This window comes from Molossus molossus, unplaced genomic scaffold (genome assembly GCF_014108415.1).
Source record: "Molossus molossus isolate mMolMol1 unplaced genomic scaffold, mMolMol1.p scaffold_m16_p_7, whole genome shotgun sequence".
Taxonomy (NCBI): Eukaryota; Metazoa; Chordata; class Mammalia; order Chiroptera; family Molossidae; genus Molossus; species Molossus molossus.
In genome coordinates, this window is record NW_023425401.1 from 88,221,375 (window position 1) to 88,247,617 (window position 26,243).

The window sequence follows — 26,243 nt, forward strand, 5'->3', positions numbered from 1 at the left end:
CAGAAAACCAGTACCAGGCATTAGCAAGAAGTTAGGCCGGACCTCCATTCAGGAACCTCCATACTTGAGTTCTGGGTAAGAGAAGAATTCAGAGCCAAGACTCAAATTATGAGAGAAAGTTTATTTAGAAAGCCCCAGAGGGTAGAATAAGTGAGCCAGAGAAGTAATGGGCTCAGGAAACAAGTTGCAGAGACAAAAGAAGGGCCCTTGGAGCTTGGGGGGGGGGGGGGTTGTGGAGAGGGAGGGAGAGAGAGAGAGAGAAACTCACCCAGGGGAAGGAAGGGGGTGGGGAAAGGCACAGGCCTACTCCATGGAGAGAGCCATGCTGGGTCCTCTTTCCTGAGGGCTTTTATCTGAGGTCTCAAAGAAGGTCTCAATAGAATATTCATGCCCCCCCCCCACCTCCCCCAGTCTCCTCAGGGTCGTGGTTTCCACGGACTGGTTGGCACTAGGGGAGGGGATCTTTAGTCATTGCAGCTGGTCCTGACATTAGCCACGGAGTCATCCTGCCTGATTTTGCTGCTTCTCTGGGCCTGGTGCTGGAACACAGCTGAAGTCTAGATGTCAACTCCAGGGGTTAACGCTTAAGGGAGTGGTCATGCAAGGGCTTGTAGTTTTGCCCTTTGCTAGGCGCCCCAGGCTCTCTGCACTGGTGACCGGCTGCACCTGGCCCATCATTCCTGCTCTGCTTATGCCTGTCTAACTGCCTACTGCATATTTAGTATTCCCTATGGGACAGGCATTTTTTATGTTTTACTCCATTTAATGTTCATATTAACTGCTCCAAGAACAAATACCTTAGAATACTTTTTCCTTATTGTTATAGATGAAGGTACTAAGCATTTTGAAGAACACTAGGCTGATGGAATTTAAAGAGACAATATTTGAACCCACACACTTTATTCCAAATGCTGCCATATGTTTAAGTACAAGGAGGGAGAGAATTAATAAAAAGATATGTTTTTAGATGATTTTAAATAGATATAATTTGGTTGGTAAATTGAATGTTTTCTGCATATTATTTCTAATTTTTTTTCCATCTTAACCATTTATAAGTTTACAGTTCAACATGTTAAATACATTCTCTTTGTGCAACCAATCTCCGGAATTGTTTTCATCTTACAAAACTGAAACTCTGCCTATGCAACAACTTTCCCATTCTCTCCTCCCCAGCTGCATTTATCTTTTGATAGTTATTAATCTATTCTTTTTTTTCATTGAATTTATTGGGGTGGCACTGGTTAATAAAATTATATAGGTTTCAGGTGTATGATTCTGTAATCCATCATCTGTATTTTGTACTGTGTGTTCACCATCCCAAGTCAAGTCTCCTTCCATCGCCAGTATCCCCCCTTTTCCCTCTTTACCTCCACCAACCTTCCCCCTTTGGCAAGCACCAGACAGTTGTCTGTGTCAATGAGGTTTTGTTTGTTTGCTTGTTTTGCTTAAGTGCCTTCACCTTTTGCACCCAGCCCTGTAACTCCCACCCCTCTGACAGCTTGTAACAACTGTACATATTTATGGAAAGAAATGAAAAAAAACATTTTCTAAAAATTTCTACTGTTTTTTTTTTTTTTTGCATTCCTTTTAAGAAGAAAATACCTATACTTCTCTTGTGAATTGAAATGTATTTTTATAAGCTCCAAATGACCTTTTTTTTTTTCCATTTACTCCATCTTTAAAGAAGGGCTATACTTAGCATGAGGTCCATCAGACTATGATATAGTTCCCTCTTGGAATATTTTGGGTGCAAAAGGAGAGGAAAGGGATACATTTAGAGGTGCATATTATTTCTTTGAAAATACTATTTTCTCTGTTTTGATTGGCAACTGGAAATTAACTAAGATAGGGCACTATTTTTCTGTGCATGATAAACCAGGACATGTGGAAACTAGATGATGTATCATATCCACTGTGGCTTTGGCACCAAATAAGGTCCCTGGGCTTCCCAGATGATGAGCACTACATGGAGGGACCTGGAAAAGTATTATTCTAAGTGAAATAAGCCAAACAGAGAAAGACAAGTATCATATGATCTCACTTATTTGTGGAATGTAATGAACATAACAGTCTGAGGAATGGAGTAGTCCCAGAAACGTGGAAGTGGGGTATAGACTGACAATCCCCAGAAGAGGGGGTGGTAGGGGAGAGATAAACCACAGAACTTATATGCATGTATGCATGAACAGTGGACATGGACAACAAAGCTGGGGACAGGACAGAGAGAGAGGGGGAGGGGGAATCAGTGGGGGGGAAAAGGAGAAACATCTGTAACAAAAATAAATAAATTAATTAATAAAAAAATTTTTCTTTGAGAGCTTCTCCTCTTATTCCCCATACTTTTCTATGAGGTGGTAGATTAGGTTTATACTTCATTATTTTTGTACTTGATTTACATGGATTAGAAATCTCCCAGTTTCTGAAGAGTGGCTGTTACTATTCCACATTTACCTGCCCTGGTAAAGGGTTTCTTTTTTTTTCTTTATTATTATTATTTTTGTTGTTGTTAAATAATCCATTGGTCATTAAAAAAATTTTTTCCCTTTATTGATTTGAAAGAGAGAGAGAGAGAGAAACATTAATGAGAGAGAACATCAATTGGCTGCCTCCTGCATACCCCCCACTGGGGATCAGGCGCACAACCCGGACATGTGTCCTGACCAGGAATCGAGCCAGCAATCTCTTGGTGCATGGGTTGATGCTCAACCACTGAGCCACACTGGCCAGTCATTTTAAAGGCTGAGGGAGTTAGACGTTTGGTAAAGTTACCATTTTAAATTCAAGTCCCCCCCATTTTTTTTTTTTTTTTTGATATTTTGTTCAGATAGAGTGGGAGGGAGAGAGAGAGAGAGAGAGAAACATCAACATGAAAGGGACACATCGAGTGGTTGCCACCTGCACGACCCAACCAGGGCTGGGGACAAACTGCAACTGAGGTACACGCCCCTAGCGGGAACCAAACCCGTGACTCTCTGGTCTGCAGGCCAATGCTCTAACCGCCTAGCAAACCGGTCAGGGCTCAAGTCCCTTTTGAGGAGATCATCTCCATACTTTTTAAATGATATATAAATTTTTCAAAAATTAAGAAATGTATGTGGGAAATCCTCCAAGTAATTTTTTTTTTTACTCTTTAACTGAGGATATTTTTCTATTGATTTTTTTCAGATAGAGTCGGGGGTGGGGGGGAGAGAAAAACATTGATGTGAGAGACACATCAATTGGTTGCCTCCCAAATGACCCTGACCAGGGTCAGGGATCAAACCCACAACCAAGACACATGCCCTTGACGGGGAATCAAACCTGTGACTCTGGTCTGCAGGCCAATGCTCTAACTGCTGAGCCAAACCAGCCAAGGTCAAGTAAATTTTTTGTCTATTTGCAAGCTTAAGATATATCTCAAAGTACTTTTAAGTATATTATACTAATGCAAGTATTATATTGTAAATGTTTTATTTGCCTTTAAATAAATGGGTCAAATGTGTTTGTCTGGTTTGTAATTACGTGTCATAACTGGGCTACAGCGGGGCCTGCCTATACAGGGATACAAACATAGTGAGCCTCAATACCGGTTCACAGTCTATGAAAGAGAAGGACACAGTTGTTGTTTTTTTAGATATTTATTCTTATTACATGTTATTTAAAGGATTCTTTTTTAAAAATTTAAAGAAATTTTTGAAAGGAAGTCTAGTCCTATAAAAATTAAAAAGTTCTAAGCAAATGTTTATTAAAGTTCATTTTGTTGCCCATGGGAAGGTTTCTATTCCTGCTCTACCCATGTTATCACATCCTACCGAGGAAGAAGCACTCAGGGCCCTGTGGATAGAGAACCAGGCCATTTCCCAAGGCAGGAAATCATGTGTTCGGACATGTGCATAAACATTCTCACAGCTAATCCCAGAGACACTCACACTAGCTGGACGCACCTCCTTTCTCCGGATTCCATCTCGCATCTCTCCTCTGAACTCTTTCCGTTTCTAAATTTTCTTTTCCTCATCTCTATATATTTATTGGGTCTATGTAGTATTTTCTTCAGCTAGTCTCTCAGTTTTCCAAGCTTCTTTATTGTGTGATTTTCTCTTAGTTTATAGTATCTGACATTTATCTGTTTGTTTTCTTTTTGCTCATAAACTCACATGTCATTTTTATGTTCTGTCCATAGAGTCCTCATTCCCTGTTTTTTGCCTTATAACCTCAGTCACTCACTTTCTCTTCTTTTTCCCCAAAATGTGTCATTTTATTTTATCTGCCAAGGTAAGTTTAATTTCCACTCTTGTTCCTTTTGTTTTTATTCTTCTTTTCCCTTTTCAATAAATAAAAAAGAATAAAAATTAAATTCACAGACAAGATTCAAATTGATCATTTGTTTTCATATTAATTATGCTTGGTATATTCTGATTTTTAATGAAAGAAGGACATTTTATTTAACCACATAAAATGCATTTAATTTATATGCTCTAGGGCTGATCTCCCAATCAATTGCTAATGAGAAGCAATTTTTTTAATCCATTATAATATAAACACAAGCCAGCCTTCTCTTTTCCGCCGTTATCTTAGCTTTTTTTTTTAATCCTCACCCGAGGACATTTTTCGATATTTTGTTCAGATAGAGCGGGAGGGAGAGAGAGAGAAACATCGACGTGAAAGTGACACATCGAGTGGTTGCCACCCACACGACCCAACCAGGGCCGGGGACAAACTGCAACCGAGGTACGTGCCCTTAGCGGGAACCGAACCTGGGTCTCTCTGTACCACAGGCCGAGGCTCCAACAGCTGAGCCAAACCGGCCAGGGCCATTATCTTAGCTTTTGATCGTACCTCCGCACTCATCAGGTTAGAGTCCTAGTGACTTCAGTAGCCTAGGAAACTCCCTCTGCTCCCTTACCCCCAAAACTTTTACCAGCCACTCTAAGGAAATCCAGGTGTCTCTTCTCTCTGAGAATTGACTTCTTCCTGCTTCACAGTGCACTCAAAGCCTTTCCAGTTAGATCCCCTAATGGTGCTCCTGCCAAAATAACAAAAATACTAGTTATAACATCAGAAAATGATTTTTTAAATGCTTAACCAATCTGGCACAAAATTGAGGAACAAAGTCCAAATCTGAAGTGAAATTAAGAACACTGGGAGGTAAATGACAAAGTTAGCTTTGGTATCAGTAGTTTTTGACAATCTCATGGCCTGACTGGGTGGAAGGAGGCAGGGGTGAAGCCTAAACCCCGAGTACAGCTTGGACCCCAGCCTACCAAACCCCGAGAGTAAAGGTGAATGAGAGATAAATTTTCTCCTCAGAAGAGGATAACAAAGAAACTTGTCTGTCTAGAACTTGACGCCTCCTCTGAGGATTCATAACCATTAGCAAGCTTTCAGCTAAGCCTCTAGTCCAAATTATCACCACTTTTGTTGTGTGAAGAAAGTTTGAGCAGAAATTTTAATTTCAAGTAGTCCTGGCTTTAATTCGTTTAAAAAATAGAACTTTAAGAAATTGAAAAGACAAACATTAAAGGAATCCAATGAAAGAATCACACAGCAGATTTGCATGGCTGAAGAGAGAAGGACTGAATCTGTGGGGGGAATAAAATTGTCCAGAAGTGAGAGCAAGAGTAGGAAGAGTGGAGGGCAGAGTGAAAGGTCTTTGCAGCTACTGACATTCCAGAAAGAATAGCTGAAATATTTAAAGAGACGAGGGCTAAAGATTTTCCAGAACTGGCCCTGGCTGGTTTGGCTCAACGGTTACAGCGTCGGCCTGCGGTCCAGAGAGACCCGGGTTCGGTTCCCGCTAAGGGCACGTACCTCGGTTGCAGTTTGTCCCCGGCCCTGGTCGGTCGTGCGGGAGGCAGCCACTCGATGTGTCCCTTCACGTCGATGTTTCTCTCTCTCTCTCTCTCCCTCCCACTCTATCTGAACAAAAAAATGAAAAAATGTCCTCAGATGAGGATAAAAAAAAAAGAAAAAAAGAAAGAAAAGAAAAAAAATAAATTAAAAAATAATAAATAAATAAATAAAGATTTTCCAGAAATGTAAAGGACATCAATATTTAGATTTGGGAAGCTCAATTAATCCCTACAAGAAAATGATAAATACTCACCTCAAAACATTATAATAAAATGTAGGGACCTCTAAAGACAAAGAAAAGATAATAAGCCACAGTTTTTTGCTCTCAATAATTTCACAGTCTGTAGAAACAAGAGGGACACAACCTGCCATATTTACAGCAGTTACTTTTGGAATGAGAGGCTCTCATGATAATTGTTTCCATACATACTATTTTGTCCCTTCATCCTTTCATTTCTCCCATGACCCCATTAACAGAAAGAGTGACTCCTGCAGACTTATTTTGTTCTGGCTCCAGTAAGTCCTGAGAATCCAGAACCTCAAGGATGGAAGTCTCTCTAAACAGGGTAGAGACTGAACATCTCTTGTCTCTGTGCTGCTCTTTGTGATTCTCTAATTTCTCACATTTTCGATCTTTATTGCTGGTCTATGTCCATCATATACTCCTGACTACATTTGTATACGTAGCTGACTTCTCAGTGCATCATGCACTTTGTTTCTCTTCTGGACCCAAAGGATCATCCTTTCTATGAGTCAAAAGAGGGACACAAAACTGTATAAGAGAATGACCATAACCTCACACACCATGCACACAGGTACACATGCTTGCACACATTTCCAAGGAGCTGTGAATGCTAGATTAGGGGAAACCACTGGAGTAGGGCTCCAGGAGAACTGGGAGAGGTCAAAGAAGTCCTTAGGAAGTGAGAGCAACTACTACATTCATCAGCTTCCATCTGAGAAAGCAGGCAAGCTAGAGAAGAATGTCACTGAAGGGATTTTTCCTCTGCCTGTTTCTTCTAGGTGCTATGGACAGGTTCACTTACTACGATGTCATTTGGTCTATAGTAACCTCTACTCCTTCTCTCTGTCATCTGCTGACTTCCAGGTAACTCCCATTCATTCACTGAAGCCTTTAGTGTCTGACTCATGGTTTTCATCTGCACCTCGGGTTCCATTTCAAATTCCAAAATATGTGAAAATCTTATCCAGTGCCATCTTGGCTTTCTGTCTCCAAAGACTTTCACCTTCACTCAACATCAGTCATGCATTCCATGCCACATCCTGGGCTTTATAATTGCCTAACTTTTCTCCACGACTGAAATCTTAACCTGGAAGTCCCACTCTGCACACAATTCTTACTCTTCCAGCTCTTTCACTTTGTTACTTCTGTTAAACATTGTCTTACCTTAGAGTGCTCAGTCCTGGAAACCACATCTGTGAACACTTTTTTCTTTTAATTTTATTTTTATTACAAATGTTTCTCCTTTTTTACCACATTGACACCCTCCTCCACATTCCCCCTCACCCTATTCCTGGCTTTGTTGTCCATGTCCATTGGTTATGCGTACATGCATATAAGTTCTGTGGTTTATCTTTTCCCTCCCCCCACAACACCCTCTTCTGAGGGTTATCAGTCTGTACCCTACTTCCATGTGTCTGGGTCTACCCTATTCCTCAGACTGTTAGGTTCATTATATTCCACAAAAAAGTGAGATCATGTGGTATTTGTCTTTTTCTGCTTGGCTTGTTTCACTTAGAATAATACTTTCCAATTTCCTCCATGTCATCTCAAAGAATAAAAGATCTTTCTTTCTTACAGCTGCATAGTACTCCACTGTGTATATGTACCACAGCTTTTGTATCCATTCATCTACTGATGGATACTTGGGCTGTTTCCAGATCTTAGCTATTGTAAATAGTGCTGCTATGAACATGGGGGTACATATATTCTTTCTGATTGGTGTTTCAGGCTTCATAGGGTATATTTCTAGAAGTGAAATCACTGGGTCAAATGGCAGTTCGATTTTAAATTTTTTGAGGTAACACCATATTGTTTTCCATACTGGTTGCACCAGTCTGGATTCCCACCAGCAGTGTATTGGAGTCCCCTTTTCTCACACCCTTCCAACACTTGTTGTTTGATGATTTGTTGATGGCGGCCATTTTGACAGGTGTGAGGTGATGCTTCATTGTTGTTTTAAGTTGCATCTCTCTGATGATTAGTGATGTTGAGCATTTCTTCATATGACTCTTGGCCATTTGTATGTCCTGTTGAGAGAGGTGTCTATTCAGCTCTTCTGCCCATTTTTTAATTGGGTTCTTTGTCTTCCTTTTGTTGAGTTGTATGAATACTCTATATTTTACAAATTAACACCTTATCTGATGTATCATTGGCAATGATGTTCTCCAATACAGTGGGTTGCCTTTCCATTTTGATGGTTGTTTCTTTTGCTGTGCAGAAGCTTTTTAGTTTGATGTAGTCCCATGTGTTCATTTTCTCCTTTGTTTCTGTTGCCTTAGGTGATGAATCAGTGAAAATTCTGCTGCGTATGATGTTAGAAAATTTGTTGCCTACATTTTCTTCTAGAATTTTTATGGATTCATGCATCACATTTAAGTCTTTTATCCAGTTTGAGTTTATTTTTTTTGTATGGTGTAAGTTGATGGTCTAGTTTTATTTTTTTGCGTGTAGCTGTCCAATTTTCCAAACTCCATTTATTAAAGAGGCTGTCTTTACTCCATTGTATGCTCTTGCCACCTTTGTCAAATATTGAGCATATTGTCTTGGGTCCACTTCTGGGTTCTTTGTTCTGTTCCACTGGTCTATATGCCTGTTCTTGTACCAGTACCAGGCTGTTTTGATTACAGTCACTTTGTAGTATAACCTGATATTTGGTATTGTGATCCCACCTACTTTGTCCTTCTTTTTCAAGATTGCTGTGGCTATTCGAGGTCATTTTTGGTTCCATATGAACTTTTGAAGTATTTGTTCCAGTACTGTGAAATATGTCGTTGGTATTTTTATGGGGATTGCATTAAATCTATAGACTGCTTTGGGTAATATAAACATTTTAATAATGTTAATTCTTCCAATCCACGAACAAGGTATGTGCTTCCACTTTTTCTATATTTTTCTCTATTTCTTTTTTCAATGTCCTGTAGTTATCTGCAAATAGGTCCTTTATATTTTTGGTTAAGTTTATTCCTAGGTATCTTAATTTTTTTGCCACGATAGGAAATCGGATTGCTTTTTCAGTTTCTCTTTCTGTGAGTTCATCGTTGGTGTATAAGAATGCCATCGATTTCTTGACGTTAATTTTGTATCCTGCTACTTTGCCAAATTCATTTATTAAATCTAGTAGATTTTTGATGGGGTCTTTAGGGTTTTCTATGTATAATATCATGTCATCTGCATATAATAGAGTTTCACTTCCTTTTTTTCAAATTTGGATCCCTTTTATTTTTCTTCATGTCTAATTGCTGTGGCTAAGACTTCAAGTACCATGTTAAATAAGAGTGGCGAAAGTGGGCATCCTTGTCTTGTTCATATTCTTAAGGAAAATGCTTTTAGTTTCTGCCTATTGAGTATGATGTTGGCTGCAGGTCTTTCATATATGGCCTTTATTATGTCGAGATATGATCTCTCTATTCCCACATTGCTGAATGTTTTTATCAAAAATGGATGCTGGATTTTGTCAAATGCTTTTTCAGCATCTATTGATATGATCATGTGGTTTTTATTCTTCATTTTATTTATTTAGTGTATCACCTTTATGGATTTGCGAATATTGTACCAGCCTTGCATCCCTGGGATGAATCTCACTTGGTCATGGTGAATAATTTTTTGATGTATTGCTGGATCTGATTTGCTAGTATTTTGTTCAGGATGTTGGTGTCTATGTTCATCAGGAATATTGGCCTGTAGTTTTCTTTCTTTGTAGTGTCTTTTTCCAGTTTTGGAATTAGAATTATGCTGGCCTCACAAAACGAGTTCGGAAATTTTCCTTCTTCTTAAATTTTTTGAAATAGTTTGAAAAGAATGGGTGTTAGTTCTTTTTTGAATATTTGGTAAAACTCCCTCATGAAGCTATCCAGGCCTGGGCTGGGAGAGTCTTGATTACCTGTTCAGTTTCCTTAGTTGTTATTGGTCTGTTCACATTTCAATCTCTTTCCGGTCCAGTTTTGGGAGACTATATGTTTCTAGAAATTTGTCCATTTCGCTTAGATTGTCGAATTTGTTGTCATATAATTGTTCATAGTAGTTGTTAATGACCTTTAGTATTTCTGTGGTGTCAGTTGTTAATTCTCCTCTTTCATTCTGATTTTGTGTATTTGGGTTCTCTCTCTTTGTTTCTTGGTGAGTCTAGCTAAGGGTCCATCAATCTTGTTTATCTTTTCGAAAATCCACCTCTTTGTTTCATTGATCCTTTGAATTGTTTTTTTTGGTCTCTCTGTCCTATATTTCTGCTCTGATCTTTACTATTTCCTTCCTTCTTCTAGCCCTGGGATTTTCTTTTTGTTTTCTTTCTAATTCTATAAATTGTGAGGTTAGACAGTCTATTAGAAGTTTATCTTGTTTATTGATGTAGGCCTATAGTGCTATGGACTTCCCTCTCAGAACTGCTTTTGCTGCATCCCATAAATTTTGTGTTGTTGTGTGTTCATTTTCATTGGACTCCAGGAAGTTTTTAATTTCTTCCTTAATCTCTTTGGTAACCCATTCATTTAATAACATGCTATTTAGCTTCCATGTGTTCGAATGTCTTTGCATGTTCTTGTTCCAATTGATTTCTAGTTTCATGCCATTGTGATTGAGAAGATGCTTGATATGATTTCAATCTTCTTGAACTTGTAGAGATTTAGTTTGTGTCCTATCATGTGGTCTATCTTTGAGAATGTCCCATGTGCACTTGAGAAGAATGTGAATTTTGTCATTTTGGGGTGTAATTCTCTGTAGATAGCTATTAAATACATTTGTGCTAGTGCTTAATGTAGAGTCTCTGTTTCCTTGTTGACTTTTTGTCTAGAGGATCTATCCAGTGATGTCAGCGTGGTGTTTATGTTCCCTGCTGTGATTGTATTGTTGTTGATTTCTCCTTTGAAGTCCTCCAGAAGATTTTAAATATATTTTGGTGCTCCTATATTGGGTGCATATATGTTTATCAAGGTTATATCTTCCTGTTGGATAGATTTTTTCAATATTATGTAGTGGCCTTCTTTGTCTCTAGTTACGGCCTTCATTTTGAAATCTGTTTTATCAGATACGAGTATTGCTACCCCAGTTTTTTTTTGCTTTCCATTTGCTTGGAAGATTTTTTTCTATCCCTTCACTTTCAACCTATGGGAGTCTTTTGTTGTGAGGTGGGTCTCTTGTAAATAACATATAGATGAGTCATGCTTTCTTATCCAATCAGCTACTCTGTGTCTTTTTATCGGAGCATTCAGTCCATTTACATTTAAGGTGATTATTATTATTATTTTTATTTTTTTATCCTCGCCTGAGGACATTTTTTGATATTTTGTTCAGATAGAGTGGGAGGGAGAGAGAGAGATAGAAACATCGACATGAAAGGGACACATCAAGTGGTCGCCACCCACATGACCCAACCAGGACTGGGGACAAACTACAACTGAGGTACGTGCCCTTAGTGGGAACCGAACCTGGGTCTCTCCAGACTGCAGGCTGATGCTCTAACCACTGAGCAAACCAGCCAGGGCTACATTTAAGGTGATTATTGATATGTACTAGTTTATTGCCATTTTTGTTTAGTGTGGTTATATTTTTCTTTCTATTTCTTCTACTAATTACAGCAGTCCTTTTAACATTTCTTGCAGTGTTGGTTTGGGGCTAATGTATTCCCTTAGCCATTTTTTTTTTTGTCTTTGAAGCTCTTTATTTGACCTTCTATTTTAAATAACAGCCTTGTTGGGTAGAGTAGTCTTGGATTCAGATTCTTGTTTTTCATGACCTTGATTACTTCATGCCATTCCCTTCTGGCCTGTAGTGTTTCTGTTGAGAAGTCAGCTGAGAGCCTCATGGGGGTTCCTTTGTAGGTAACCTGTTGCTTATCTCTTGCTGCCTTTAGGATTCTCTCTTTGTCTTTAATTTTTGACATTTTAATTACTATGTGTTTTGGTGTGTGCCTGTTTGGGTTCTTCTTACTTGGGGCTCTCTGTGCTTCTTGAACTCGAATGCCTTCTTCCTTCACCAAATTAGGGTAGTTTTCTGTCACTATTTCTTCAAATATATTCTCTAACCCTTGCTCATTTTCTTCTTCTTTGGGGACTCCTATGATGCGAATATTATTATGTTTCCAGTTGTCCCACAGTTCTCTTTAGCTGTCTTCCTGTGTTTTAAGTGTTTTTTTCCTTTTGTTTTTCTGATTGGTTGATTTTTTCTACCCTGTCTTCTAATTTACTGATCTAGTCTTCAGCTTCCTTTACTCTGCTGTTTCGTCCTTCCAATGTGTCCTTTATTTCCAATATGTCATTCTTGATTTCTTCTTAGTGGTTTTTCATTTCCAATTGGTTGATTTTCAACATTTCTATGTCCTTACTCATGCCTTTGAGCTTCCTGAAGATCATGGCTCTGTATTCTAGCTCTGTTAACTTGCTTAAGTGCTCCACATTTATCTCATTTTCAGTAGAGGTCTCTTGTTCTTTCATTTGGCTATTGTTTTTTTGTTGTTGTTGTTTCACCATTTTGGCTATCACAGTGGGCTTTGCCAAATTTTCCATATGGGTGTTGGTGTTCTGATGTTTGTGGCTCCCTCTCCTGGGTGTGGATGAGCGAGGGGGGACCCACATTAAATCCACTGTCAATTCTTACTTTCCTGGTAAGAGTTGCTAGCCCAGAAATGGTACACTTATCCTCTAGCTTTTTTCTGGAGGCTATCAGTAGTCGTTACTTGAAGAGCCTTGGGTTCTCAGTTGAATGGAAAACTACCTCAGGTGCTCAGCATAAGGGGATTTTCCGAGGGTGGGGCAGATGCTGATGCTGATTGTTAGTGAGTCTCAATTTGCATTTCAATGGCCCACCTGGGTGTGGTTAAATCTCCGAGGGAGGGGTCGCCTGCACTCTCCAGAGCCCTGGGAAGGAGTAAGATGGCCACTGTCCTGCATGGCTGCAACTCAGTAAAAGTTCTGAGCCCCCTACAAATCCCGAGTGTCCCCACACAATTCCAGTCCAGTTTGCCCTCCCTCTGCTGGAGCCCAAGGTGAGTGGCTGTGGCTATTTTAGCGTCTGTTCCGGCTCTGTGCTGTAGAGCCACTTGGGAATTTAACCCAAGGGCTCTGTTCACAACTAAGGCTGTTGCTGTCTGTGGGCTGCCAGCCCCCCTCTTGCACTTCTGCAATCCTACTAGGATCGAGTCAGTGTCTCTGGTTTATGGTCCTCGCAAGCTGCTTTTCTGTTGCTTTTTCCCATCGATTTGTCTTTATTTTAGTTGTAATTCCAGTTTGGTCCTGGGAGACGGTCTGTGTAGCCTCCATTCAGTCTGCTGCCATTTTTAAATCTCTCTGTGAATCTCTCTCTGAATTTTTGATATTCACATCCTTTATAACTCAGTAGATTCCCATGGCTCTTCTCTTATATTGCAAGTCCTGAAATCCCACTGCTTAAATATTTCAGAAATCTGCTCTCCTCGATCCCACTGTGATACTGTAATTTATAATTACAAATATATATTTGGTCTTTGTCCATTTCTGGCACAAATTTACTAAATCTCTTGGAACTTCCTAGTTGAGGAAAGCAGACATAAGTATCTTTTGTGATGTTAAAGAGGTGGCAGTTTTGTTTGTTTGTTTGTTTGTTTGTTTTCCAACCTCACCTAACAATGGAGGCTGGTTGCCAGAGTAGCCAACCATGTGAATAGAGGGTTGGTTGAAACTTTCAGTTCTATACCCTGACCTCCTTCAACAGGAGAGGAGTTCAGTCACCAATGACCAATGACTTAATCAAGTTACCTTGTAATGAAGCCCCATAAAAACTCAAAGGGACAGAGTTCAAAGAGCCTCCGGGTTGATGAACATGTGGAGACTGGGGAGAGTGGTGCATCTGGACAGGGAATGGAAGCTCCATGCCAGTTCCCCACACCTTGTCTGATGCATCTCTTCCACCTGACTGTTCTTGAGTTTTATCCTCTCATAATAAACCTGCCATTTAGTACATAAAATGTTTTTCTGAGTTCTTTGGCTTTTAGAAAATTAACTGAGTCCAAAAAGGAAGTCATTGGAAGCTTTGTAGCCTGTGCCTCAGGAGCGCAAGTGACAGCCTAGGCTTTCAACCGACCTCTGCAGTGGGGTGGGGGAGGGGAGGAACAACAGGCTGGGAACACTGAACCCTTAACTTGTAGAATCTGATGCTGTCTCTGGACAGTGTCAGAATGGAGCTGAATTGTAGGACACCTAGCTGGTGTCCTGAGAATTACTTGTTGTCATGGGGTAACCATATATTTACATTGGAATTGGTACCAGAATCTATTTACTATTGTGACCACTTTAGTTTAAGTCAACATTCTCTCTCACATGGATTACTTAATAATGTCCACTCTGGCCCTGGCCGGTTTGGCTCAGTGGTTAGAGCGTCGGCCTGCGCTCTGGAGAGACCCGGGTTCGGTTCCCGCTAAGGGCACGTACTTCGGTTGCAGTTTGTCCCCGGCCCTGGTTGGTCGTGCGGGTGGCAGCCACTCGATGTGTCCCTTTCACATCGATATTTCCCTCTCTCTCTCTTCCTCTCTCTCCTTCCCACTCTATCTGTACAAAAAATGGAAAAATGTCCTCGGGTGAGGAAAATAAATAAATAAATAAATAAATAAATAAATAAATAAAGTCCACTCTGGTCTGCCTGACCCTAGTCCTTCAAACGTACCCTCCAGACCATTCTTGAAACTGCAGTCAGAGTCATTTTTGCACAATACAAGTCTGACTATACTGTTTCCTCTTTTAAAACACTGTAATGACTTCTACATGTTTCTGGAATAAACTACAAATTGCTGAATATCACATATCACTTTCTTCACAAGTCTCCTTATCCCCCTCATTAATCTACTCACTCTAACTGTATTGTAGGCAGACTGAGTTTTCTTTGCCTTCTTTCAGGCTGTTGTATGTCCTCATTCTTCTTTCTGGAATATTCTTTTTCAAAAAAAAAAAATATATATATATATATATATATATATATATATATATATATATATTTGATTTTTTTTAGAGAGAGAGGAAGGGAGAAATAGATAGAAACATCCATGTGAGAGAGAAACACTGATCAGCTGCCTCCTGCACTCCCCAGACTGGAGATCGAGCCCAAAACCCAGGCAATTGACTGGGAATAGAACCAGGACTTCTCAGTCCATGAAACAATGCTCAGTTCACTGAACCACACCAACCAGGCTTGAATATTCTTCTGTACTCTATCCTTTCCCCCATCACTCCACTAATCATAATCATTCTTTAAATCTCTCCTTAGAGATCACATGTCTCAGACAGCTTTCCATGACCTCCCAAATCTGAATTATAACCTTTTCTATGTGCTGTACTGCCTTATCATGGCACTTAACACAGTATCACATAATTATCTAATTGTGGGCATCTCTCATTAGATGGAGAGATGTAAGGATAAAGATAGTATACCATGATTTAGCCCAGTCTGCAACATATTAGCTACTCAATAAAACTGAGTGAAAAAAAACATCCCAGGGCACAGAGTACAAAATCAAGAAATTAAGTACACATAACCTTAAATCAAGATATTAAATTGGGAAAGTAGAGAATTTCTATAAGATTATATACTTGGAAATATGGAATCTCTACTGCTATTCTGGAAGGCTACTGAAAAAAATCAATATTTCCAAAATAATTATGAAATTTGTCTTTTTAAAAATATTACATTAAATAAGCATTTATAATCTATAAATTCTACGTATTTTTTAAAACCCATGATGAGATTTGCATATGTAATTTCCACACTCAGCACATTTACTATAAATTGTTTTTCTGATTTCAAATCAGCATAATTTCTGAAGAATTTCCTTTTTTGCCTCAACATGATGGAAGGTGGCTTTATATAAAATTTCTCATGACTTATCTTATGTATGTACTGCCAATCCCATTGGACTCTAGTGTTTTTTTGTTGTTTTTAATCCTCATCTGAGGATATTTTTTTCCACTGATTTTTTGAGAGAGTGGAAAGGAGGGAGGGAAGGTGGGAGAGAGGGAGAGAGAGAAACATCAATGTGAGAGAGACACATTGATTGGTTGCCTCCCTCACGTGCCACGACTGGGGCCGGGGATCGAACCTGAGAGCCAGGTCCATGCCCTTGACTGGGACTTGAACCCATGGGCTTTCAGTCTGCTGGCCAATGCTCTAACCATTGAGAAACACTGACCAGGGCTGGACTCTAGCATTTTTGATAGATTCCTCATCTTCCACACAGCTTTGGCTTTACATAAATATAGTAAGTGCCATAGACTTGTCTCCTTAAAACCTCAGTGATAAATTTGCTCAGGCCATACATGTGTGGTTGACAGAAGACACTGATACTCTCCTGCAAGTCTTTTTTTTCTGTAAAAAAGGAAGTGTCAGATGATGATAATCCTTTCTCCATCAAATGCCTATAAAAGGCATGCCAATTGAGGTGAGATAAAAGTTAGCAAGAAGTTTGTAAGAATAAAAGAGAAAATAGCAAGCTATTAAAATTCTCCAAGGCTTTCATAATTGCTGTCATTTTTATAAGTTTTTGCAGACCATTAGGCCATATCCAGCTCCCTCCAACTGACAAGTCTGAGAGGTTCCTGCTGCTCTTACAATTGAGTGATGTGTCTGTATGAAGGAAACCATGGCCTGTGAGAGGCCTTGTGCTTTTAAAACCACGCAGAAGTTGGTGAGGTCTGTCTACATGGTGTGTCAAACATGAATGATCATCGCAGAGTATACATTTCTGAATTCCACTCCCAATATTCTGATCTACTAGCTCTATTTTTTAAAATTTGTTTATATTTTTTCTTATGTTTTAAAAAAGTAAAATTTTACATATGATTAAATGCACAGGAATCTTTCTTTCCCTCTTTTGGGTTAGTTAACTGTTAACATTCCATTTTAAATTTTTCTGGCTGTTATTTACAGCTGTTGATATTTTTAGTAATTTATTATATATTTAGTAATTACCATATACATCTTTAGGGTATCACAGTATATTTTTCCATTTGACCTAAAATGCTAGAACCTAACAACAGCATAATCCTATCTACACCCATTTTTTGTGCTATTGTTATCATATATTTCAAACCCATATATATTTTAAACCTTACAATACGACCTCATAATATTTGCATTAAAGGACAGTCTTTTTAAAAAGTTGGAAAAAAGATATTCTTTTACATGTATCCAAATACTTATCCTTCCTTAAGCTCTTCAATTATTCCTAAAGATGGGAGTTCCCCAGTTGTCATTTTTAAACCTAAAGAAATTCCTTAGCATTTCTTTCGGTGCAATTCTACTGGTGGCAAATAATAAAGTTTTATTTATTTGAAATGTCTTTATTTTGCTTTTATTTTTTAAAGATATTCTTCCTGGAGATAGGATTCTGAGTTGAAAGTTTTCTTTGAGCACCTCAAAGATTTTGTGTCATTGCCTCCTGGCCTCCAAACTTTTGATGAGAAGTCAATCATCCTTGAATTATTATTTCCTGGTATATGATAATATTCCACTCTACATACACACACTTCTGGCTGCATTCAAGATTTTCTTATTATTTTTGGTTATCAACAGTGTGATTATGATGTGTAGTCTTATGGTTTTCTATGTATTCATCCTACTAGAAATTCAGATTTTTAAAACTGAAGTTTATGTTACTTACTACATTTGTAAAATGTCAGACATTTTATTTTATATATATATATATGTATATATATATATATTTCTTATTTTCTTTTTAGCTGAAATTATATGGATACATATGTTAGAAAACTTGATATTATCTCAAATATTTCTGAATGTCTAGATGTTCCTTTTAGAATTTTTTCTCCTGTGTTTCAAATTGGACACTTTCTATTGATCTGTCTTTAAGTTTATTTATTCTTCCATCTCTAATCTACTAGTAAGCCCATCATGTGGCATTCTTATTTCAGATATTTAAATTTTCAGCTCCATAATTTGCATTACGATTCATTTTGTAGTTTTCATTTCTCTGCTGAAACTCTCTACATGTTCACTGAATGTGACCATATTTTTCTTTCAGCTCTTAAACATATTTATAAAGATGTTTTCTGATAATTCCAGCATCTTATTTATCTCTGAGTTTCTTGGTCTCTTTCTATTGACTGCTTTCTTTTCCTGTTGATCCAGTGTCATCGTTTTATTTTGCATATTTAATGATGTTTGTTATATTTAGGTATTATGGATAAGATACATTGAAGAGATGCATGATTCTATATTGTTCCTTAAGCACTACTGATATTTTAAAAAATTTCTAGCAGGCAGTTACATTATTGGCTGCTCATCTTGAACTTGTGAAGGCTTGCTTTTCATGTTAGCGTAGGCCTAATTTGGGTTGTTCATATCTCAGTGCACACCCCATAGAGTAAGCCCTGTGATTGCAGTCTGAAAGCATGGTGTTCCAAAGGAAAACCCAAGGTATTTGTCAAGCCATTCTAACTTGCCATGACTCACACTCCAAATGTTTGTCTCCTCTGTAGTGAGCAGCAGCTAAAATCTCTATAGAGCCTTCGAAAGTTTGAAGCTATTGATTTTCACTGAACTCCTCTCTCCTTTACACTTAAATAGTCACCAAGGATTTGAGCAAAGTTTGTAGTGATATGTGGTGCTTCCGCCTCTGCAACCCCTTACAGTCACGCAGGCAACCTTGAACTCTGTCCCTTGACAACCAGAACCAAAAAGCACTGCAGCTCCTGCTTGAGTTCTTGCTGCCCTACAGTATTCAGAGTAGGGTGGAAAAGAAGGATAAAAGCAGTTCCCTGTATGTCAAGGGTCAAATTCCACTTTTAGTCATATAATCGTGGCTTCATTATTTTTGTTTAAGATTTTAAAATCTGTAACTATGTGAGGTAATGAATATTTACTAAACTTACTATGGTAATCATTTCACAGTACATACATATATCAAATCATGTTGTACAGCTTCAGTTTAAACAATGTTATATGTCAATTATATCTAAAAAAAAACTGGAAAAAAATTTTATAATTGTTATCTACAGTGGGTGGGAAGACATATTGGTCAAATACAATTTACTTCACCAGGGTCAGAACCAGAACACCTGTTTGGTCAGTTGACTGGTTGGTTTTTAAATAAAGCTCCTCTTTTTCATTCATTAAATAAATAGCTATTTATTGAGCATGTCGTATGTGCTGGGCACTCTTCCTGACTCTGACAATACAACAGTGAACAATACAGATAAATTCTCTGTTTTCAGAGAGCTGAAATTTTAGAGAAATAGAAAAAAATATATATACAGAAGGTAGTGTCACATAGTGATATGTTCTATGAAAATATTAAATTAGGGGTAGATGTGTCTCTCTTCCCCATTCATATGTTTAAGAACATTCTGAAAAAATAAATGATCAAGATCTTTACCATAAAATAAAAAACACAAATAATAGAAAAATCACAGTGTATTTTTATTTATTTATTTATTTTTATCCTCACCCGAGGACATTTTTCCACTTTATGTTCAGGTAGAGTGGGAGGGAGAGAGAGGAACAGAGAGAGAGAGAGAAACATCGATGTGAAAGGAACACATCGAGTGGCTGCCACCCTCACGACCGACCAGGGCCGGGGACAAACTGCAACCGAGGTACATGCCCTTAGCGGGAACCGAACCCGGGTCTCTCAGGACCGCAGGCCGACGCTCTAACCGCTGAGCCAAACCGGCCAGGGCCACAGTGTATTTTTAAATCAAAATATTTAACAGCCATTCTGTCATCTAGTGGAATAATATAACTTACTTCTTATTCAAGGAGTACATATAAAAAATACAAACTGAAGCAAGCTAATTTTTTGAAATCTAGTAAAGCCAATCATAAAACTATCTATTTCCTCTATAATTGCAATCGCAAAGAGACAATATGAAGACCCCCAGTTGAAATCACCTTTTAATTATCTAATATTCTACAGGACTCACTCCCCATGTCACTGCTGGTTCAATGTGCTCCCTGTCTGCCCTCCCTCCCTCAGATCCTGCCCAGGGTTAACCCTTAAAACCCCTTTCTGACGTCCTGTATCCATGGTGCTCTCTCTCACAGCTCCATCCAGTTCAACACATATGTAATGAGCACCCATTATGCATTTCCATTGTGAGACTAGCCAGGGATTAAACCTAGAAGGGGATCATCATGTGGGCTCCACACTTAAAAGAATCTAGTGGGTGAAACAGAATCATGATAAGTCATCCTAATTCAGTTTACTAAGTTGCATGAACAAAGTGCCATGGGAGACAGAGCTATTAAGTCTTCCTTCATGGAGATTTGGTCATAGAAGATGACAAAAAGGAGGTGACATTTGAAATAATCCTTGAAAGGTGAGTGATCATTTGCCAAAGAGATGACTGGAGTGGACATGACAGGCAGCGGGCACAGCGTGCTAACAGGCTAGGACAGTGTGACTTCTCATGGTGCATTTAGATGAGATGAGAATTCTAGTGCAGATAGGGTAAAAACGAGCTGGCAAAAGTGACTGGCCAAGATGCAGAAAATAGCTGTGACTAGGTTATAGAGTCCCTTGTTACATCACTTTGCACATTATAGAAGTAGCAAGCTGGGAAAGTTGTAGTTTACCTCATGCTTTACATCAAAATAAATTCTAGGCAGATCAAAGATTTAAAAAGATAAAATTAGACTCTAAAAGTGTTTGAATAAAATGATGGGAGAAACATGGCCTGAGAACATTTTAACTATGATATAAATAAGTAGGAAGTAGAAAAGAGATTATTAATAAAATTAACTTCATAATAACACAATTATTTTTCATGGCAAACTAAATAATACCCCTAAGCAAAGTAAAAATGACAAGAAAGGATGAATATGGGTCAGCCCTATTTTTAATCATAGAAATATCCTGATTTTAAAAATGGGCAATAAGTACAAGTAAAAATGAGTTTAAGTCATGAAAATTATAGTTATGAGATTTTATAGTATGACTGACAGTGTGTGAATTCTAGTGTTGCCACTTACTAGCTATGCAAAGCTGCTTGCCATTTCTGTTCCAGTTCTTCATTAGACAAACTCATTCCAGTCACCCAGGGACCCATGCACCTGCAGGCCAGTTTATATGTAATAAAATGTTACTTTCCTCAGGGTCATATAAATTAAATACTTATCAGAGTGCTTGGAACATCACAATTACTCAATTAATGGCAGATAAGTAAAACAAGAATAGAAGAGTAAGAAAACAGGGTTAGTTTTTTATGAAGAAAAATGAGTCCAGAGGTGGGAAGTTAATTCAGCTTTCAGGGACGCAGGCTCATTTTTAACCTTACACTCCATGGCCTGCACCGTGCAGGGTTCTGTACTCATTACCTGTAATTATAAAGTTATGTTATATGTCCAGGTGTCACATCTGAATTCCACACAGAAAAAAAGAGAAACAAGGGCATAAAGGTCACAATGGGGTGCCAGCTCAATTTATCTCTTTATCAGGAAAGCAAACCTCTCAAACATCTACTTATATAAGTCTGACCCCAAAATGTATTATATGGTCATTGCTAGCTGAAATGTTGCTAGAGAGAAGGGGCTAGTGAGTAGGTTTTGGGTCAGCCAACCAATCATGTTTGCCATAAATCGTAACAATGAAGAAAACATCTAGACATTTAGTGTTGATTGAACCTTTACACTCTTATTGAAACTCTTCATGCTTTTTAACAGTAAAAACTAATTATAAAGCATACGAATCTGCCTAAAAGTACCCAGTCTGAGAAAGAAGGCAGCTCTGCAGTGTAGCCCTGGTACCTCTGGCTCTGTCCAAAGGAGCACCTGGAGACACCTGGCTCACTGTTAGTGGAGTGGGAACACGGACTCATCCACCCATAACTACCTGTGACAGGGTGACACTGAGGTTTCCCCAGCTGTTGACACCATGCTTCCAACCCCGGGTGGGCAGGCAGAGAATACTGATGATTAGGACTTCTTTTTTATTTAAGATTTGTTTTCTAAGTAAGGTTTTTTTCTTGCCTGCTTTTCTCCTGAAAGTTTTCTTTTCTTTTATTAAAATTTTTTTCTTTATTGATTTTAGAGAGAGAGGGGGAAAGAGAAACATCAATGAGAGAGAACATTGACTGGCCACCTCCAGCATGCTCCCCACTGGGGATTTGGACCACAACTTGGGCATGTGCCCTGAGTGGGAATCAAACTGGTGACCTCTTGGTGCATGGGTTGACGCTTACCACTGAGTAACACTGGCTGGACCTGAAAGTTTTTTTTTTAAAGAAGCAGAGTTCTTGGCTTGCATGATGGCAGTGGACTACATGGATCTTTCTTGCACCCTCTCCCAGAACCAAATTCGAAAAAAACTAAATTGAGGAAAATTCATACTAAATAACCAATGGAAGGCTAGCTGAAGAGGGTACTTCTAAACAAGGATGGGCAGAAACCACCTTGAGACTATACCTATACAATAGCTCGCATGCAGTGGTTGGAGTTGAGCCTCACAGTCAACCAGCTGGAGGGAACATTCCACCCAAGAATGGGAAAACAGCAATCAAGATCAAATTACAACAGGATTACCCAAAAAACCCACACAGGGGATATTCCTAGAGCATCTATTTTAGGAGATTAATGACACTGTACCACTGAACTCCACAAGACATTTAATATACAACATCTGCACAAAGACTGGGAGTCACAGCATTTCTACCTAATGCACAGAAACAAACACAAAGAGACAGCTAAAATGGGAAGACAAATAAACAACCTTCAAACGAAAGAAAAGGAGGAATCTCCAGAAAAAGAACTAAATGAAATGGAGGTAAACAATTCATCACACATAGAGTTCAAAGTGATGGTCCTAAGGATGCTCAAGGAACTTAATGAGAACTACAAGGAACTTAAAGGGAACTACAAGTAACTAATAAGTTCCTTAGTGTGAACTACATCACCATGAAAAAGGACATAGAAACCATAAATAAGAACCGGGCAGAAATGATAAATACTATGTCTAACATCAAGAATACATTGAAAGGAATTAAAAGTAGGCTGGATAAAGCAGAGTATCAAAATAACTATTTAGAACAAAAAGTAGAAAAAATAATCAGTACAACAACAACAAAAAATAATTTTTAAAAGAATGGGACTAGTTTAAGGGAATTTGGGGATAACATGATATGTAATAATATCCACATCATAGAGATACCAGAGGGAGAAGAAAGTGAGAAAGGGATAGAAAGCCTTTCTGAAGAAATAATGACAGAAAACTTCCATAACCTGGTGAAGGAAATAGTCACAAAAATTCAGGAAGCACAGAGAGTCCCAGTCAAGATGAACTCAAAGAAACCCACACCAAGACAAGTCATAACTAGAATGGCAAAGGTTATAGACAAAAATCTAAAAGGTAGCAAGAGAGAAATAGTTACCTACAAGGGAGTTTCTCACCAGAAATACTTCAGACCAGAGGGATTTGCATGAAGTATTCAAAGTAATGAAAAGCAAAGACCAGAAACCAAAACAACTCTATCCAGCAAAGCTATCATTTAAAATTGAAGGTAAACCTGGCCGGTTTGGCTCAGTAGTTGAGCACTGACCCATGTACCAAGAGGTTGCTGGTTCAATTTCTGGTCAGAGCACATGCCCAGGTTGTGGGCCAAATCCCCAGTGGGGGACATGCAGGAGGCACCCAGTTGATGTTTTCTCTCATTGATGTTTCTATCTCTCTCTCATTCTTCCTTCCTCTCTAAGATCAATAAAGAAAAAAATTTTTCAGTAAAATAAAATAAAACCAAAGGTGAAAGTGAAATAAAGAGCTTCCCAAACATAAAAGTAGATAAAATACTTCATTACCATGAAATAATCACTGCAAGAAATGTTAAAGTGACTAATTTAAGTACAAGGAGAAATAGAGAGAGGAAAATAGGTACAAAGAAAAAAGGCAATAAATAAGTACCTATCAAAAATAACTTAAATATAAATGGATTAAATGCTTTACTCAATAGACAAAAACATGACCCATCTATATGCCGTCTACAAGAGACCCACCTCAATGGCGGCAGGCAGGACCCGACCGAGGGTGAGTGTATGAGAGTGTGAGCAAGTGTGAGAGAGTGTGTGAGTGGATGTGAGTGTGAACGAGCAAACTCAAGCAGAGCCAAAACATGGGGCAGAGGGTTCTGGTACTGTGGATGGGAAGCAGCTGGCTACTGCAGTAAGTGGCTTGTCAGGGCACTTCTCCCTGCATGGCCAGAAGACCCCACCATTTTGGAAGATCCACTTGTCTTCACTGGGAGGAGGCAGCCGGGAGTGGCTAGGGCCCAGCAACCTAAATCCACCAGTGCACCTTGAACCATCAGACCAATAGACCCCACTGTGTCAACACAGAGCAGCACACAGTAGCAGCACTGTCAAGGTACCTGCTCCTAGAGCCCAGCACCATCTTCCACCCCCTCAGCAGCAGCCTGATGGGAGCCAGCAACCCCACCACCCCAGCAGCAGTAGAGCCAGTTTGGGAGTCCAGCTCCTTCTGCCACAGCAGCAGTGACTGGGTGGGAGTGGAGCCTCACCCACAACAGCAGCTGAGGCTTGGGGGACAAGACACACCCCCAGCACCAGAAGCTCTGGAGCAGACATCCATACCCTGGCAGCAGCAGTGTAGATCGGCAGCTGAGACCCATCCCCAGCAGCATCAGCAGAGGCTGATCAGGAGCATGCCACAACCCAAGCAGCAGCAAGGCTCAGTAGCCAAGACCCCCCTTGACAACTCCAGCTGTGGATCTGGAGTGGCGCCCCACCCCCAGCAGCAGTAAAGTCCAGGGAGCTGAGCATCCTCAGTCCCCAACAGCAACAGAGGATTGGGAGGTGAGAGCACCACTTGGCAACAGTAGCAGCAGTATCAGTGCAAACCAGGAGCTGACACTTGCCCCCAGCAGCATCAGCAGAGACTAATCAGGAGCTGAGCCCCACCAGGAAGCAGAAAACCCCAACAGCACACCAGCTGGACCCATGCACCCCAGCAGTGCTTACCACTATTGACCAATACCAGCTACCAGCTGTCAATCCTCCAGTACCCACAGCAGGCAAGAGGCACCATATACCAGAACAGTCTGGGAGGCATAGCAGTCTTATTTGATACACACTGACCTGCCTACACATCCCAACATCCCTCACCAGGCCTGGAACTATCAGACTGCTAAAATGGTGAAACAAAGAAACAACACCCAAATGAAAGAAAAGGAGGAATCACCAGAAAAGGAACTACATGAAATGGAAGCAAGCAACTTGTCAGATAAAGAATTCAAAGCAATCATTTTAAGGGTGCTCAAACAATTTAGTGACAACTACAAGCAACTTAATGAGAATTATAAAGAGCTCAGTGGGAACTATATCAGCATAAAAAGAGGTAGAAGCTATGAACAAAAATCAAGTGTAAATAAAGAATGACACAGCTGATATGAAAAATACCTTAGACGGATTCAATCGTAGATTATAAGGAGCTGAAAACTGAATCAGCGAGTTAGAAGACAAGGTCGAAAAAAACACCCAAACAGAGCAGCAGATGGAAAAAAAAATTAAAAAGTAGGAGGAGAGTTTAAGGGAGATTTGGAACAATATAAAACGTAGCAGTATTCACATCATGGGGGTACCAAGAAAAAAATCGGAAAATGGACTAGAGAACTTGTTTGAAGAAATAATGACAGAAAACTTTCTTAATTTGGTGAAGGAAAAAGTCATACAAGTCCAGGAAACAGAGAGTCCTAAGCAAGATGAACCCCAAAAGACCCACAGCTAGACACATCATAATTGAAATGGCAAGCAATAAAGACAAAGAAAGAATCTTAAAGGAAGCAAGAGAGAGACAGAAAGTTAAACACTACAGGCCAGAAGGGAGTGGCATGAAGTATACAAAGTAATGAAAGGCAAGGTTCTGGATCCAAGACTACTTTATCCAACAAGGCTATTATTCAAAATTGAAGGCAAAATAAAGAAATTCACATACAAAAAAAAAAAAAAAACTAGAGAAATTTACCACAACCAAACCAGCACTGCAAGAAATGCTAATGGGACTGTTGTAAGAAGAAGAAATAGAGAGAGAGGAACACAGGTATAAAAGAAAAATGGCAACCAATAAGATCTATCAATAATAACCTTATATGTAAGTGGCTTAAATGTTCCAATCAAAAGACACAGGGTAGCTGATTGGATAAGAAAACATGACCCATATATAAGTTGTCTACAAGAAACCCACCTAACAACAAAA